This window comes from Cynocephalus volans, chromosome 3, assembly GCF_027409185.1.
Source record: "Cynocephalus volans isolate mCynVol1 chromosome 3, mCynVol1.pri, whole genome shotgun sequence".
NCBI classification, from domain to species: Eukaryota; Metazoa; Chordata; class Mammalia; order Dermoptera; family Cynocephalidae; genus Cynocephalus; species Cynocephalus volans.
Window position 1 is genome coordinate 146,855,347 of NC_084462.1, and position 16,598 is coordinate 146,871,944.

Genomic DNA, 16,598 nt, shown 5'->3' on the forward strand with positions numbered 1-16,598 from the left:
ATTTGCAGAAGGGAAACCCCAGTGTGGAACTAAGAGAGGGCTTCTTGCAGAAGGTTTCCCAAGGTGCTGCGGTTTGATAACACTCTCCTCATATCTGTTAAAGAGCGTGGCAAATGTTATCATCTGGAAGCAGCTGGGACAAGGGAACCCCCAGTTCTGAGCACTGTAACTGGGCTTTCCAGAAGCTCCTAACTGGACAGCACATCAATGCCTCACCCCATAATCAAGCTGAGCTGCTTTCAAAGTAACTGCTACCACATTCCTCTCTTAAAGCAGACTGATGCCAAATAACTTGCCTGGAGCAAGGGGCAGCAAGAGCTGCCAAGTGCCTGCTGTTCCTAGGAGGGCATGTGTGTGAGGCCAGGGTAGTGGACACATAAGCCAGGCGAGGTCATTTGAAAGGTGCGGAGAAGTGAGTGATCATTGCTAAAATAGTCAGCAAACAACTCCAAGACACTTGCCACAGCTCCATGTTCCCTGGTACATGGTAGCAATACTCCTCCATTCAGCAAGGGCTTGAGCCAGTTTCCAGAAAGACCAGAGGGTATCATGCAGGGGATTTAGTGCCAGAAATAGTAGACTAAGGTGACTTTGATCTGGGGAAGTGAACAAGACAGTATAGCATAGTGGTTATGGATGTGAGGGATCAGACTGCCTGGGGATGACTTCAGACTTAGCCACTTACTAGCTGTGTGGCCTTCGGTCATTTATTTAAACTCTTTAAGCCTACATTTCTTCATCTATAAAGTGGAGTTAAAAATAGTCATCACCTCACAGCACTGCTGTTTGAATCAAATGAGATAATGTATTTAAAGGCCTTAACAGCGCACCTCACACGTAGTACAGGCCGTGAATACATGCAGGTTAACAACACTGTCCTAAGTCTGCTGCTGTTTCCACAACTCAGAAGAATAAACTGTCAGCCCCTCTTTGTGCCTCAGTTTTTCCAGTTATAAACCAGCAACTATTTCCCATCTCTGCTTGTAGCTCTTAAAAGATGGGGACAGATTGTCCTGATAGCTCATTTGGTTAGAGCGCAGTTCTGATAACAAGCTCAAGAGTTCGAATTCCCATTCTAGCCAGTTGCAAAAAAAAGGGGTGGGGGGACATGTAGAAGTAGACATTTATCATCAGAAATATGTTATCCAGTGTTTATATGGCACCTACACAGGTCCTAGCCATCTCCCTTTCTGGGTATCTGTGCAGGTCCTCTAAACAGGTGACAGATTTCTGATCGAACAGGCAGCCTATATTTTTGCACTCTCAGGGCTTTCGTGGTGCCAGGAGCAGACACGAGGAGACATCCATCTCTCTACCATGAGGTCTGAGACACGTCTATAAAGACACGCCAGGGGGAAGGATGCAGAGCAGTCATGCGGTCACCACTCAAGATTTCTCATGTTGCCACCTCCTTCTTTCCATCCAAAAAAGAAGATGTTTTTACTCCATTGGGGGAAAAAAAAATCAACGTTTGCATGTATGCCACAATTCTTCATAACAAAGCAGTGCCTTCTTAGTTTCTCATTCCTACTTGGTCACATCTCATCACAGCTCCTTAATTTTCATCACAATCTTTAGTCTCGGGTGCTAGAAAAAAAGGCACAGGAGTGACATTCTGTCTAGAGTCAGCACAGGCTTCTGGCTTGCTTCAGTGGCTGACTTCTTTGGAAAAAGCCCATTAGCTGCCAAGCTACCCTGAGGAGCTTTGCTCTGAGAGAGAAGTGGGTTTGTAAGAGGGGACTGAGGCCTGGCTCACGGCAGCATACCTCACCAGGCTCAGCGGCAGGCCTGCGGAATACCAACACTACCCTTTTGCTCTTCACATAAGCTGGGGGGCCTTGACCCAAACCATTCCTACTCAGTGCAGAATTTGTCCATTCTTCTGAGTGGACCCTCTAGGCAGTCACCACCATCAGCCTCCCATTCCAGAACAGAGCTTTGCATTAGCCCGTGCTTAGACAGGACCATTACTAATTTGGTATATTTCCTTTCAGCCAACCTGTTTTATTAGATTGTTTTTAATTATAAAAGGGATGTGGGCTAGGCCTCTAGAAAATCCCCAACAAGAAAGACTGCAGTTGAGATCCAACAATAGTGGAGTCTACCCATCCTCAAAATGGTGCATCGAAGCTGAGTGGAGAATCCTCACCACGAACATGTGAGGGCCACGTTCTCCAAGAGTTGCTTAGCAGGAGTCACAGTGCAAAAATGATGAGTTAGAAAACTCAACCTGTCTTTATTTTTATAGCTACCCTTCAGTGCCAAGAAATGAATGCTTCAGTTGTGAATTGTCTATATACATGTGAAGGGATAACAAAGGTCCCAACACATGATAGGAATTTGCATCTCCATCAACAGACGTTTGTAGAATACCATCACCAAAAACAGTAACAACAACAATAATAACAATAATAATAATATTTAGCGAGTACTTAGTACATGTGAGTCACTATGCTAAGTGCCTGATATACACACCTCCTTTCATTATCAGTGCACTCCTGGGTGATTTTCACTGTCTCCATTTTATAAATGAAGAAATTGAAGGCTACAGAAGTTTAGGAACTTGCCCAAGGTCACACAACCATGAAAAGCAAAGAGTGAAATTCAACCTACGCCTGCCTGACACTGGTCTGACAGCAGAACTTTTGGATGGATTGTCTCTAATGATAAATTTCAACTTTGTTAACAGTCCAGTAATTCACAGTAACATTTAGCAGGGCTTTAATTGAAAAGTAACATGAAAAAGATGCTACTACTTTCCATAAACATCTCCTATTTGTAAATGTCAGATTTACTATTATTCTCCCCCTCTCCCTACCCCTTTTCTACCCAAAATAACCAAACATTTCCAAAATACATCCAAATCACACTACAGGGATTCCACCTGCTCTCGGTGTTTGGAAAGGTGTCTGGCTCCTGCTCCCTTTGTGACCACGGCACGCTACTTTAGAGATGGAGAGGAAGCTACTGTTCCTAAAAGGCTTGAGTATTTCATGTCACTAACCCAGCCAGAAATAAGACCCAGAAGTCCCGAGTCCTTGAGTGTCTGCACTCACTACATAATAATACTCTTTTATTAAAGAGAGAGAGAGACAGACAGAAAACAAGCTAACCACTGAGAAATGAAAGATCTAAAGTAATCCATAAGCAAACCAGGCTGGGTCTGCCTATACATCATGCACTCCTCCTAAGCCCCCACCCCATTATCTAGGCCTGGCAGGACTGCCCACTCCCCTTGCTTATCTCTCTTGGTGCCCTACACACTTTGCTACACCCACTGCATGTGGACATCCTTATCAGAAAATATCCACTTAACAAGGTTTTGCCTCTGAACAGAAGTAGCTGTTCAGCCCGCCAAAAGATTAATAATCCTGTGCATGCCTATTGGTACATATATTATAAACACATACATAAAGCTCATGAATACAGAACAGACCTGACTGCACGGCACAAGTGGCTGTGTGTCTTTGGAAACTGAAAACCTATTTTACAAGCTATAGTCTTAGCACTTTGATCAAAATCCCTGCCAATCTCATCCCCATCAACTAGAAACTGAGGAGAGCAAAACTTGCTGGCCTGTGAATGATAATAAGGACATTCCACAAAAATCTTCTGAGCACTGTGCTGCACTCTCAGACTGAAAGTTTTACCAAATTGCGGGATTCTAGAGATGACACTAGCATTAGGAGATGGCACTATCACCCAACTTAGAGACCTGCCAAGCTAAAACAGCCTCTGATAACATGGAATTATCATTTTTTAGGAACCAGAAGTTCCCATGTGTGTCTCCAACAATGTGAAATGATGAGCTTGGCCACAGGCTCATCTACTCCCTTCATTTTTGTTTTGGGTTTTTTTGTCCTTTTTTTTTGTGACTGGCAAGGGGATCGCAACCCTTGGCTTGTTGTCGCCTGCACTGCGCTCAGCCAGTGAGTGCACTGGCTATCCCTATATAGGATCCGAACCCGCAGCGGGAGCGCTGCTGCGCTCCCAGCGTCACGCTCTCCCGAGTGAGCCACGGGGTCGGCCCTCTCCCTTCATTTTTGAGTCAAATTTTTTTGACTCTTTTTAAAATTTATCATTTTGATTTTTAATGTTCGCATATTATTTATTAAATATATCTTGTCATGGTCAGGCATTTTGGAGCAATATTGATTTTTTAAAAATCCACTTTGCATTTTATGCATGAAGAAGGTAGACCATGGAGTTTAGATAAAATTTATAATGACTTCACAGTTCTTAAAAGATTGAAAACCACCACTGTAGCACTGTTGCAAACACAGCCTGAAGCATCCAGCGAAACACTAGATGCTACGTTCGTTCCTGTATCACTCCTGTGATCAGGATGAAAGCAGAGAACAGTTACTCCTGACTTGTGGTAAGTAACCTGATTATAATGCATCAGAATGACTGGAATTCCCTCCTCCCTACACAGAGAAGCCTGATCTCAACAACAGAACAAAGACTACATGGTAATTAAAAACCCTGCCCCAGAAGTAGAGTGGGGAGTAGACCTCATTCTCCTCAAACCGTTTGAAAGGCTCAGAAAACATCGGGGGTGGTAGGGGAGTCGTAAAGACCCTCAAAGCTGGGGTATGTATTTTATAGCCTGTATGTACAAGGCTAACAAGACCGTATACTTTGCAGAGCATGCTTGACTAAAGGGGTATAGATGATAAACAGCTCCAGAAAGCCTGTGCAGGTACAGAGAGAGGTGGGACCTCGGCTTCTGCAAGGGCACCTAAGAGTGCAGGCTGTCAGTATTTGTAGCTGGATGAAAGCACAAGGCAAATAAATGTGTGCACCTGTGTTGTGGCAGCTCATTAATTCAATTGATATTTATTGAGCACCTGCAGGGCTCATGGCAGAATACTGTGGACAAAGAAAGACAGTATCTCCTCCCTTCAAGGAATTCATGATCTCATTACAGTAAGACAATGACAGGCAGATGATATAACTGAGTATATTCAGGTACTGTATGACCCATATACATTCATGGCTTATTTAAACTGAGTCTAAACATATATCAGAAAGGGTCTTTGTCTCACTGATCCTTCACATTTTTGGATGCTAACAGCAGAAAGAAGTCAACTCAACTATCAGATTCCAATCTGCCCTAGAGTTTTGCTAATAAGATAAAAGGGAACATCAGGAGCTCCTGCCACAGCCTCAGAGAGCCGATGAGCAGTGCATGTGCAGAGGGAAGTCCTCCCCAGCAACACGATGCCAAGGTCGAGGGTGGTCTGCAGCCAGCCCACTAAGATATCAGGAGCCAATCACCTACCCATAGTGCCTCCACCTCATATTTCTTAACAGTCATAAAAACCACTTGTCTATGTGTAGAGTCACTTTGGAGTGTGATTTTCCCAGTTTTTCACAAGCTTAGTAGCCTCAAGCCTGGTCAGTTCCTGGTTGGGTATCTAATCCTCAAAGCCCCAGAAAATTAAAATGGAATTTCACTAGGAAACAGTGATCCAACAGGCTTGTGAAGAGAGCCTAACTTGGCTGTGATTTTCTTTCTGTAAAAACATCGAAGGCCAAAACCCTGGCCACATGGGAACATGTGTTCCATCCACATGGAGAACAGGCTGAGCATATCTGCATACAGCCCTCTTCCAAGTGCAGTATCCGGTCTCAGGCTAAGAAGACTCTAACGCGGCATCTACGGGAGAATTTTCCAACCTGTGCCCAGTGGGAATCAGGGGGTGGGTGGACAAGTAGGGACAAGCCCATTCATCTGTCCTTCAGTTACCTTCCCAGGTCAGCTATAGCTCCGTTCAAGCCACACTGGCTTTGTGTCAGAACATCAACTCAGAAGTGGAAATCGAGGGCCGGGAGGAACCACCAAGCCAAACGAGCAAGGAAGACTCAAGAGAGTCGCAATGAGAGCATTTACTGCCAGGAGACACCAAGCCAGCTGGTGGGAAACGCTGACCTGTCATATTCCCTTTTCTGGCCAGATTCTAAATAAACCACTTGAAACTCACTGCAGAGTTCATGCCCAACAGAGCACCCCACCCTTGGCTGTTGTGTCAGCCAGCACAGACCAGCTCTTGACAAGAAGGTGCCTGGTTTGCTCAGTGCCCCACGCGCCCCACCGCGACCCTCTCCTGGCTGAGACCAAGGGAGGCACCCCACACCTCTGCTTCCTCCACAGTCTGTGGCCAGGTGACTTCCCGCATCCCTCACCTTTAAACTGCTTTTATCCCTCCCATTGGTAGCATTATATTTATGCTGATCAGTCAACCAAGGCCACTCCTATCTTCTGAGAATACAGGAGTCCATGTCCCTCTTTGTCCCTCATGTCCCTCTTTGATTATCTCTTCTAGTGACTCACAATCAGCACATTTATAAGCTTTACGTTTTGCTTTAACTCCTTCACTGCCATTTTAATCTACTTAAAAAATAACAACCAAATGATGATTCCTCCTATTCTACCTTCAGCAAAGGTAGAAATCTGATTATAGTCACACAGTTAACGAGGTCACTCTCACTCTTCCTACTTTCTAGTGTCACGATCCAAATCCCTTAAGCTTTTTATTGTTGGTCCCATTTTTAAAATCACATTCATTTTGCTTGCTCTCATTAACACCCACTCCAAATTCCCCTCATTTCTCTCTAACGGGAGCTCCCAAATGAGACTCGGGCCTGTGCGGAGAGCTAGCCAGATGTTCTGAGAGGATGACTTCATCATTTCTCCCCTGCTGATGACACTGTTTTCAATATTGTTATTACATCACCTAGTCATTTTCAGTTTATGGTTTAAATTAGTAGTTGGGACCAGGGCACAATAAACCTTCTGATATTCAATTTTGATCAATATTGTTAATAAATCAATTACTATGCATATTACAGTTACTCAGTTAACAAAAGTGCAAGACACCTCCATGAGTTAGCTAGGTCATCACCCACTCACCTGCCAACACACAGAGAATCCAATTGCTTTTACCTCATTTACTAGTTTTCAATCTGTGATCCATCAAGGTAGCATTTGGTTTAATTATAGCTTAAAGGGGAGTTTTAACATTTTCAAAAATACAGTTAGAAATTAGAAAAATGGACAGATAAATAAGAATAAGTTGCTTAATAGCCACATAATACTCTTGAATTATGCCCATGTTTATGTTAATAAAAATTAATTGACCTTTAATGAGCACCTACTATGTTCATGTACCATGCTAGGCACTGTGGAGGATACGTCCGCTTCACTCACAAAGCTTCTAGTCTAAGCGACCTCATATGAATTATAATCTCTTGTCTGCAACAATTCTGAAATTCAAAAACTTCTCAAAGCAGAAAGTTTTTTGTAATGGATTTAGTGGCAAAATCTGCCCTGAACTCAGGTTAGGCTGAGTTATGGTCTCTATTTATCCTTCTTTGTATAAATACTCATAACTTTTGCTGCAAAAATAATAATATGTTTGATTATGGGGGCACCACCCCAAACACTGTATAATGTTTCTAAATCTAAAAAATTCTGAATTTCAAAACACATATCCCCTAGTGACTTCAAAAACAGGATCATGGGACAGCCCGTGGCTCACTTGGGAGAGTGTGGTGCTGACAACACCAAGTCAAGGGTTAAGATCCCCTTACCGGTCATCTTTTTAAAAACACAACAGCAACAACAATAACAGCAACAAAAAAAACAGGATCATGGACATGGAAGGGAAACAGCACAAGTCAAAGTTTCCCCATTGACTGAGTAGGAAATTAGGCAAAAGATGGGTTAGCCTTGCTATTTTCTTAGTTCTCAATATTATGTCTAAAAAGCTACTCTATACGTGACACAACGGTCACAGCAATATTTAAATTAGGTCCTTTGAAAAAGACAGGGACAATGACGACAATGTAATTGGAAATTCTGGTCCCATTTTATTAAAACTTGGACACTTGAACCTCATTCAGTCCAGACAAAGTGATATTTGTACATCTCCTCTCTAAGAGCAGAACTTTGCATTTTTACCTCCCAAATGGAATCTTCCTCATTTCAGGTCATTTCTCCAACTCTAATGTCAGAGATTTCCACCTTAGTAACTGAGATGAGGGCCATTACTAGTATGAAGTCACCCTCAGAGTCAAGTAAGGACATTTTCTGTTTTCATTAACCCAAACACATCTTTGTTGCCATTGAAATCAGACCTGGAAGAGGGACCATGCGGTTAGTAATACTCTGATCACCTTGGCAATAACAAGGAGTCCCTGAGGGCTCTAGTCTGCAGAACCGTGGTCTAGAGTATTCATTATCTCATACCACATAGGCTCCACTATTCAAAGACAAAGCTTAGTATGACTTTGGGTCTTTGGACCAGTCACTCTTGGATCTGCATGTGGCAGAGCCTGCAGATACAGCTAGGTTATTACTCTAGACCAGGAGCCAAAGGACAGCCCCCAGTCTATTTTTGTATGGCCCACAAGCTAAGAGTAGATCCTACATTTTAAAAGGATTGTAAAGCAAGCAAATAAACAAGAAAATGTGACAGAAACTGTACGTGGCCCAGAAGTTGAAAATATTAACTATCTAGCCTTTTACTGAAAAAGTTTGCTGGGCCTTTCGCACCTGGAAGAGGAAGGGAGGGCTTACTGTCTGAATGCTACTGAGCGTCAGACACGTGTTTGACTGCTTCAGATGCTCATTTCCTGGTCTCCCTAATCAGAAGTTCCAACTGGGAGAAGCCACATAGATACAATGCCAGTGTTTCATGTTTTCTTCCCATCCTTTAGGTTCCCTGCCAGCGTGGAAAGTGTGCAATAAATGAAGTTGTTTTAGGGTGACCCCAGCCTCCCTTTCTTTTTAATGCCTCCTTTCCCAATGATTCCATAATTCTTTGTGATCTCTCTCCACTTTACCTTCTCCTTCTGTCAAACTCTATTTTTCTGAGGTATCAGCGATGACCAGAGCTTGATGTGTTCCCATTCTCATTCAACAGGGTGACAGTCGAAGGACCAGATCATTAAATGTGGTCTCAGACACTGGCGAAAGAAGAAGTATTATACGTGGGACTAAACTGGCCCCAATCCAATTCTTCTTCTTTTTTTTCTATCTACCTACATGGCGCATTCTTTATGAACCTGATACAACTTCCCAGGTAATAACCCACACCCCACAGAAATGTCCAGAGAGACCCATTGCTGCCCTGTTAACCACTTTTTGATTCTTTTCACCCTCCAAGGACAGAGAACCCTGTCAGACCAGCTAAGCATTGCAAAGAAAAATTAGATGCATAGTTCTGAAAGTTCATTTATGTCATCTCTGCTGGTGGAAAGGCAGTACAAGGACTAACAGCCAGGGCACTGATGCAGACTGCCTGGGTTCAAATCCCAGCTCTGCCACTTATTAGATATGTAACCTTGGACTAAATAATGTAACCTCCCTGTGCCTTCCTGTGCCTTGGTTTCTTCATCTGTAAAATGAGAATACTAACATTACCTACTCGGGGTTCTTGTGAAGGTTAAAGACTTCATATATGTAAAAAAATATCTAGAAAGAGTACAATCAATACCTATTAAAATCACTAGTAGTAGTAGTGCTAGTAGTAGTAGTAGTAGTAGTAGTAGTAGTAGTAGTAGTAGTAGTAGTAGTAGTAGTAGTAGAAGTCAGTCCATCAGTCCCATTGTTTTGGGCTCATTCATTCTTTCCTTTAAAAGGCATGCTATGTGCATGGGGGTTACAAAAGCCATGTGTGGGGGTTACACAGATGATTAAAACCTGGTTCCTGCCTTCAGCAGCTTGTAGTTTAGTATTTGAGATAGTCAAAAAACAGGCTAAGCTCTAATATAATGTGATGAGAACAAGGATAAAGAAATACCCAGGGTTCTATGGCAGCACAGTAGATGGGCATAGAAGGCCTTCTGCAAGGATGGGTGGGGATCAGAGCTGAGTCTTTAAGGAGCAACAGTAGTTATCCAGGCATACCTGGGGGCAACGGAAAAGAGGAGGCAGGCATGGCAGGCAAGGGCATTCCAAGCAGGAGGGAAGCACAAGCAGAGGCAAGGGAGGGAAGGAGGCAGGGAGGAAGGGTGGTCCTGGAGTCCATGAGAAACTGCCAGCAGCTTGGTGAGGATGAGAGAGAAGGCTGGACAGGCACACAGGGCCAGATTGCAGCAGGCCCTCATATGCCACATGAAGGAACTTGAGGAATGGGGGAGTTGATGAAAGTTCTAAATGGGAGGCACGGGCGGGTGTGCCCTCTAGAAAGATCTCTTTGGCAGGGATATGGAGGGATCGATTTGAAGGGGAAGGAACAAGATCACAGGCAAGGAAAATGATTAGAATGTTGCTGCAGTAACTGAGACAAGAGATGATGTGGGCATGAACTAGGGCTTTGGTAGCCAAGAGGGAGAGGAGAGATAAGGTTACAAAACTATTTGGGACACTACTGGGTGAGTGGAAGTGGCACATGAGAGAGGAAGGGAAGAGTCAAGAATGACTTCTCCACCTTGGGTGACCAAGCATCTGGTGGTTCCATCAACCAGGATGGCAATTACAAGAAAAGGAGGAAGTTTACAGGAAGGAATGATGAGTAAATGGGTCAAAAATATGTATCAAGCCCTCATTCTGTGCTAGCCATGGTGTCAGGTGTTGGGGATGCGATACTAGCAAGACACAGTCTCTGCTCTTGTGGAGCTTCCAGTCCAGTAGAGAAGACAAATAGCCAATGAATTATAAAGATAATTTATAATTTACAATTTGCTGAGTGCAGCAGAGGACAAGTACAGGTACTAGGCAAACGTGAACAGGGAAGCCTCACCTAGTCTAGGGTCTGGGAAGGCATGCCTGAGGAGGTGGCCTTTAAATGAACGTCTAAGGGACAAATAAGAGTTAGACAGGCAAAGAATGGGGAAAGAGGATGTGCAAAGCTGGAAGTAAGAGTCCTGGACATCCTACGGGATGTCTGGGTGAAAATGCTTAGCCTGAGCCTGGGTACCCAAGTCCTGAAACAGGGAAATGGCTGGAGGCTGGAGATATCTGGAGTCATGAGCAGTAAACAGGTGGCAATAAAAACACTGAGAATGAGCAAGACTATCCCAAAAGAGAGTGCAAGGTGCCCAGAATGGGAGCTGAAGATGGACCCTGGGGAACCTCTGCCTTGGCCAAGGAAGCTGTCAAAGAACAAGGCAAGTCAGGAGATAACCACATCAGGATGCCTCGCAAGAGAAATTTCCAGAAGCTGGGAGCAAACAACAATGTCCAATACCCCTGAGAATTTAGTTATTCACAACTGGTGACCACAGTGAGAACAGTTTCAGTAAACTGAAACTGGGAAGAGAGGCTCAATGGCGGCAGGGAGTAGAATAAGTGAGAAAAACAATGAGTGGAGTCCATTCCTTCAACAGGCGTGGGTATGGAGTCTTGAGACTGGGTAGACAAGCATGCAGGGCCAAGGGACAGTTTTACTCAATGGGAGAAACCTGACCTTGTCTACAGGCTAGAAAAAAATAGCAAGAGAAAGGGCAGGATTGAAGATCCTGGGAGTCCTGAGCAGTCTGGGATGTTTCTTGCATCTACTGGCCTGGGATCTCACATACAGTGGGAGCTCAGTAAAATTTAATACTTATCATTGTGCAAAAACATTCAATAGCTTTCCAGATCCTTGACTGAGAAAGCCCTCTCTCCACCACAGGCCACCACTCTGGACTCCCTATCCGCCGCGGATTGAATGTCTCCCCAAAACTCATTGAAGCTTGACTCCCCGTTGTAACAGTGCTAAGAGGGTGGGAATTTCGACTATGGTATTTGAACGGTGGGACCTTTAAGAGGTGGTTAGATTATGAGGACTGTGCCCTTATGAACAGACTGTGGTTCTGATGGCTTTTGAGGAGGGCAAGTAAGAAGGTTAGCTCACTCTTGCTCAGGCCATTTTCTCTATGATGTTATACCCTAAGTTGCTGTAGAGAGTCACCACCCAGTCACCTCACCAGATGTGTTCCCTGGACTATGGGCTTCCAAAACTGGAAGAAATATATATCATTTCTTTATAAATTATCCAGTTTCAGGTACTCTGTTATAAGCAACAGAAACAGACTGATACACTACCTCAGTCGTGCCTCAGCTAGTCTTGTAGAATTTCCATGAGCTGGGCTAGGCTGGGCCCAGAAAGTCACGTGGGTGAGAGGAAAGCTCCTCAAATTACACCCCATCCCATCCTCCAGGAAGCTGGGAGGCTCAACTCCTGCTCAAGGCAAGGCCTTGCCCTTCATTAGGGAAAAACTGAGAAACTTGTTATTTCTTGGTGAACAAAACAGGAGCACTACCTCACCTGAAACTCTCCTACAAATGAGTTCTCTGTGCACAGAGGGGCTGGCTGAGGAGGGCTGCCGATGCCCCTCAGATGGGCCTGGCTCCATGACCATCCCTCTAAGGAAGTGGCACCTGAATGAGACCATCCCTGAGGCCCCTGCCCTTAACTTATGGCAACTCGCCAGAAAACAGGTGCCTTTCACAACCACTCTGTGGTCAAATGACAGCAGGGGTGCCTGGAACCAGTTGGCTCCGTGGAAGAGGAGGACAGCCCGACGCTCCACTAACCAGGCAAAGGGCTTCCCAGCCAGCAGAGCACTTTGAGGAGCGATGAGTACAACAAGAAAGCAGCAAAAACTCGGAAAAGCAAAAAGAGCGGGAGAGAGAGAGAGACAGACAGTTAACAAGGTGTCCATGAGAAGAAAAGAAACCTAGCAAGAACTATTCCTCTCACACAGGGCAGTTCAACAGGGGGCACCAGCGTGGAGATCGTGGCCCATTGCCAGAGGACAGTTCATTCTAAACACTGCTCCTTATGAAATATGAAAATAATACTCTAACAAGCTATACTTTATGGTTTAGGAAGATGAAGAGATTATATCTGATAAAATATTTCTGTCACAGGATACCGAACGTCACTGTGCTGTGTTCAAACACAACATAACCAACTGAAGAGAAATGTGAACCTTTCTCAGCAAGTGGCCTCCAGACATGGAGCCCTCGAGACCACCAAACCCATGAAAAACATCTACACACCAAAGAAATAAAACTGGGGGACTGGGGGGTGGAGCCCAAGAGCTCCTACTCCACCACGACTGCCTCAGAGGGGCCTGCCTGGAGCCCCCCAACCGTTCCTGCAGGGCTGGGGCGAGGCTGGCATCACAGCCGGGCACCCTAGTAGGACACCTGCTGGGTGCCATGGAGAGGCTCGCAGGGCTGGGACGCAGGGCAGAGCTGCGGAAGCACTGGCTCCAGCCCAGGCTCTGGCCTGAGGAGCGAGGCCTGGCAGATGGCAGGGACATGCACAACCCAGCTGGCCTCGCAGCCTGGTTTAGGGGAGGCAAGAAATGGGAGGAAGACATTAAGGAAAAAAATAGAGGTTCCAGAAAAGACAACAGTGCCCTAAAGAAGTAGCTTCCATTGGCTTAAGCCTAAAAATGCAGTAAGGCCAGAAAGGCTGTATCTCTGGGCATCTCGCTTCAGGAGCAGACAGGAGTGTTGTGTTTTACTGGGCAGCTCATCTCCTGAGAGAAGAGCTTCCTGACACTCACATTACAAGGTCGGGCCAAGAGTCCTTCCTGAATCTCCCCACTAGGACTCTTCACAGCTGCCAGCTGAGAAGGAACATCCGGCCTATGATTGGGAGGAAGGGAGCAAGGAACCCACTGCCAAGTTCTTTCCCTTACATCACACCATCCAGCTTCCTCAGCACCGCTGACCTGCCCCTGAGCCACCAGCACAGTGCCCTTCAAGAGGCTTAGCCAAGTGCAGTAAGGGAGCAAGAATTTCAAGGTTTTGAAGAGAAAATTCAGTCCTGCTAATAACTTTGGGATGCTCTGGGCAAGTCATTTCTCTTACTCACAAAGCCTTGTCCCATTTGAAAAGGAAGAGACCATACTCCCCAGTCTGCCCCAAAAGGATTAGCAGGAGCAAACTTTGCAAACGGAATGCCTTGAGTTTACTAACACCCTCCAGGAAGAACGCAGCCACCCTCCACAGACGCAGTGAAAGATTCCCTGGGTGTATGGAATGCTTATCCGTGCAGGAGTTCAAAACAGCTCAAGGGAGATGGGCTCTGCTTAAAAGGCAGGGGTCCTCCAGAATTCGTTTCCCAGTTGGCATCAGAGGAGGGACAACTCAGCCCCAAGTGCAGGACAGCTGCTGTCAGAGGCCATAAGGATCGTTGGTAAAAGAGACAGAAGACAAGCCATAGCTGTTGTCTACATGCTGTAAGACCTTGGACAAGTTCACTACCTCTGTGTGCAGGGAACAAAGTTCTTGGTTTTCCTTTGTGACACAAAGAAAATTTGAGTCATGCTTTAATTTCCTTATCATTTGTCCATATGGTTTGGTGAAACCTGTAAGGGATTAGCACCAGCAAACAAAGACTAGACCCCCAACCAAGTAACTCCTGAACACTAAGTATGAAATCCAAAAATGCAGCATGTCTTCTGCAAGCAACCAGAGTACACAGATTTGATAGTGAGGGTTCCAGAAAGCCACTGCCAAACTAATCTATGACAAACCCTCAAATGAACTGGGAAAATCTTTGCTGAGAAACCCTCTGGTGCACATTTGTGTCAATAATCAAACCACAAAGAGCATCCCCAACACAACTGCTGGACCTCAGAGAAGAAAGAAAAAAAAAATCTGCATTCTGGGAACTATTTGAGGTAAATGAGAACAGCTAATCTCTGGAAAATACAAATTACTTTTAGCACAAGGGACTTCAAGGAGATATCTAAATTCTTGTCCTAACTTTTTGTTTGTTAATTATTTTATTTACTATTGCAAAACATAGGAGAACTATTACTTGTCAAAAACATTTACATTCAAAATTTCACATCATTATAGGATCCATTTCCATAGGAACCGGGATGCATTGATTCTTTGACCCCTGATAACACATAATGAGATCAATGAAAAATTTAATTCGCTAAAGAGAACAGACTATGATGACAATAGTAGCCACCATTTTTTCTCACTTACCATGTGCCAGGCATCTGACACACATTTGTTTTTACTTTTTAAGTTTACAACTACGATTGAAGAGACACACATTTTTATCCACACCGTAACACAATCCTATCTTCAAGGTGAGTACTATTATTCCCCATTTCACTGTGGAGGAAAATGAAGATCGAAAAGATTAAATTACCTGCTGTGGCCACATGGCTAGTGAGCATTGGAATCTGGACTCCAAGCCAGGTCACACTATAGCCAAAGCATGTAACTCTCTCTGCCACACCACATGGCAGGAGTTTCTACTAGAAGTGAAGTCGCCTTGAAAGGAATGGAAATTTACTATTCACCATACAGTAAACAGAGGGTGAGGTGACATTGGGCAAAGAGGCTGCTGGAGCAGCCGTGTTAAGATTGATTTTTGTTTAAATCCTTTAAAGGGGTAGGGCAAGTGATGTGGAAAAGCAGTAGGTTTAATATATTTTTCAGAGGAGGCCACAGGGGAAGCCAGCAGATACCAACAAGGGTGCCATCCAGAGAAACTGGAAATTTGAGCAGGGATAAAGTGAGATCAAAGTCAAGAGCAGTGGGAGGCCCTGTGTAGGCAGGGGAAGGTGAGCGGAGCCTGGACACCCACAGGTGACTGGAAGAAGAGAGGAGAGCTGGGGGAAAGTTGCAACTGGACATTGAGCTAGTAAGAGATGGGAAAGGGGGGTGGAAGGAAAGAAGGAAAAAAGGAAGGGAGGGAGGGAGGGAGGGAGGGAGGAAAGGGAAAAGCAAAATGAAACGGCAAGGTCATTCGGTCTGAGTATGCATCATAACAAAAGGCTGGTGCCTGTACCTGGCCTGGAAGAAGGGGCAGGTGACTCCCCTGGGCTACAGGCAAGGTCTTTCCCTATTCTGTCTGTTATGAGAGAATGTCAGGAGAGGATGGGAGTCATAGAGATCAGCCTTCCACCTCTCCAACAAACTTGGCCTCCTTTTATGAGCCCCCTTAGCTTGAACAGACCACCCGCCCCAGCAGTTCAAAACTAGCCCCATACTACTGGTTAGAGCAAATTCAAAACAAAACAAAAAACTGGAAACAACTTAATTAGGCATCATTTAAAAATTGGTTAACTAAAGTATGGTTCTTCCATACAGTGGAATATAATGGAACAATGTGAATGAGGTAAATCTGCAAGTATGTGGGAAGATGACCTTTATGTACAGATGAGTATTACAATGTAAACTACTAAATATAAAACATATGTGAAATATAAAATGCTTTCTGTGAAACTAAACAGCAATCATATTTTATTAGTATATGTATTAAAAATTGGAGGAATATGCATTGAATTATAGTCAATGATTATCTAGGGGATAAGAAAGGTGGATAATGAGGAACTTACATTTTCTATGATCTGTATTTCTGCAAAATTTTACATTACTAAAACTTTGTATTACATTTGTAAATAGGAAGAAAAAAAGGAAAAAGAAAAAAATTGAGTGTCCCTGAAAAGACTGCAAGTAAAAAGTTGTCTCCCACCTCACCTCAATGAGAAAAGGTAAAATTGCCTAAAACTTAAAGAAGTCAGATACTTCCCACTGAATAAAATACTTTATATTCCTAGAATCTAAGACAATGGCAGCAAATATGGCTTTGTCCTTGGGCCTCTGACCTTCCCCAAAATTG

At 44.3% G+C, this 16,598-nt stretch overlaps 1 protein-coding gene across 2 annotated transcripts in view; it reads right to left on the reverse strand.

Annotated features, from left to right (window-relative positions):
- The window catches only part of SPTB (spectrin beta, erythrocytic), a 116,454-nt gene that overhangs the window by 81,688 nt on the left and 18,168 nt on the right, over positions 1-16,598 (reverse strand). Inside the window, exon 2 of one of the 2 annotated variants that reach the window (XM_063090719.1) lies at positions 8,851-8,973. The exons of the other annotated variant lie outside the window; for it this stretch is intronic. The gene's annotated coding sequence lies outside the window, so the exon portion shown is untranslated. The remainder of the gene's footprint in view (positions 1-8,850; positions 8,974-16,598) is intronic. 2 annotated transcript variants of the gene reach the window in all.